Consider the following 2225-nt stretch of genomic DNA (forward strand, 5'->3'; position numbering starts at 1 on the left):
ACCATAAGCCTGAGCTGAGCAGTGCTCTGGTGTTTCTCTCCCTCTCTCTCTCTCTCTCTCTCTCAATCTCTCTCTCTGCATCTCTCTCAAAGATAAAAATTAATAAAAAAATTTTTAAAAAAATCAAGGGGTTGGCAGGGGTAGATAGCATAGTGGCTATGCAAAGAGACTCTCATGCCTGAGGCTCTAAAGTCCCAGGTTCAATCCCCTGCACCACCACAAACCTGAGCTGAGCAGTGCTCTGGTAAAAAAAAAAAAAAAAAAAAAAAAAAAAATCAAGGGGTTTTCCCGGGACCGCCAACATGGGCCGCGTCCGCACGAAGACGGTGAAGAAGGCAGTGCGCGGGTGATCATCGAGAAGTACTACATGCGCCTGGGCAACGACTTCCACACCAACAAGCGCGTGTAGAAGGAGTTCGCCATCATCCCCAGGAAAAAGCTTCGCAACAAGATCGCGGGCTACGTCACGCACGCACCTCATGAAGCGCATCCAGAGGTGCGAGGTGCACGGCATCTCCAACAAGCTGCAGGCGGAGGAGAAGGAGCGCAGGGACAACTATGTGCCCGAGGTCTCAGCCCTGGACCAGGAGATCATCGAAGTCGACCCCGACACAAAGGAGATGCTGAAGCTGCTGGATTTCTGCAGCCTGTCCAACCTGCAGGTCACACAGCCTACAGTGGGGATGAACTTCAAGACGCTGCGTGGAGCCGTGTGAGCCTCTGCTGTGCCCTCGTGTTTTCAATAAACCACAGACAATAACAACAAAATCAAGGGCTAGAGCTAGCTCATCTTGTAGAATATGTGCCTTATTAGGTGTGGACAGGCCAGACCCCTCTAATTTTGGTTACTTACCATCATAGTGGAAAAAACGAGGAAGGGAGGGGGAGGGCGGTAGCGCAGCGGATTAAACACACTTGGCCTAAAGTGCAAAGATCCGCGGAAGGATCCTGGTTGGAGCCCCCAGCTCCCCACCTGCAGGGGAGTCGCTTCACAGGCAGTTCTTCTTCTAGCGTGAAGCAGGTCTGCAGGTGTCTATCTTTCTCTCCCTCTCTCTGCCTTCCCCTCCTCTCTCCATTTCTTCTGTCCTATCCAACAACGAACGACATTAACAATAACAATAATAACCACAACAAGGCTACAACAACAAGGGTAACAAGGGGGCGGGGAATGGCCTCCAGGAGCAGTGGATTCATGATGCAGGCCCTGAGCCCCAGCAATAACCCTGGAGGCAAAAAAAAGAGGAAGAGCTGGAAGAGGTTTACAAGAAGACATGTAGTCAACACTCAGAGAGGGGAAGGAACTTGTCTGTCACATAGCCAACATGTTGTATGTACTTACTCTCAGAAAAGGTTAGTAGAGGTGCTATAATTTATTTATTTGAGGGAGAGGGAGAATGGTGCTTGGATTTTAAGGCTAATGAATAACATAGAAATGAAACAATTTGAAAAAGATAATGCCATATGTATTCAGGCAAAGTGAGCTAGCTGCCCCTGCGGCTACAGACAGACTATGACACACATAGTCAACGACTGCCACCTTTCCAGATTCAAAGGAGATCTCGAAACTTTACATCAGGCTCAACCTGACGCTGTTGACTGGCTATGGAAGAAGGGCAAACGCTAGAAGAAGAAGCTAGCTGTGAGGGATGAGTGTAATGAGAATTCAATGGGGTTTGAAGCTGAAGTGTTTGCAGCAGGACTGTGGATCAGATTAACTTCTAATCAATACAACCTGACCTTCCTTCAGTGGGAGGGTGAGCAGAGCATGAATGTTCAGGTATTTATCCAGAACACCAAGGAATAGTGCATATAAAATATAAATTATTGTTATTGAAGGCAGGAATGATTCTAAATCAGAGATAATCTGAAATCATACTCCATATACTAGGAGAGCAAGACATAAATGAAGGGAAATTTCTTTAAAGTGTAGAATTTATTTATAAATCAGATTTTTATACTATAAGACCAAAGAGTGTTTAGAAGGGAAGAGTAGTGGTCCAGGAGGTGGCACAGTGGCTAAGGCACTTGACTCTCAAGCATGAGGTCCTGAGTTCAATCCCTGGCAGCACATGTACCAGAGTGATGTCTAGTTCTTTCTCTCTCTCCCCTATCTTTCTCATAAATAAATAAATAAATAAATAAAATCTTTAAAAAAAAAAGAAGGGAAAAGGAACAAAGTTGGGAAAAGGGGACCACAGTGTGGTAAAGGATAGCACTGTTGTTTT

At 45.9% G+C, this 2225-nt stretch overlaps 1 pseudogene; it reads left to right on the forward strand.

The window, feature by feature from the left end:
* The first annotated feature begins 289 nt into the window (after positions 1-289).
* LOC103117439 (small ribosomal subunit protein eS17-like) lies at positions 290-891 on the forward strand (annotated as a pseudogene).
* The last annotated feature ends 1334 nt before the right edge of the window (positions 892-2225 follow it).

Source organism: Erinaceus europaeus, chromosome 17 (genome assembly GCF_950295315.1).
Source record: "Erinaceus europaeus chromosome 17, mEriEur2.1, whole genome shotgun sequence".
Classification (NCBI taxonomy): Eukaryota; Metazoa; Chordata; class Mammalia; order Eulipotyphla; family Erinaceidae; genus Erinaceus; species Erinaceus europaeus.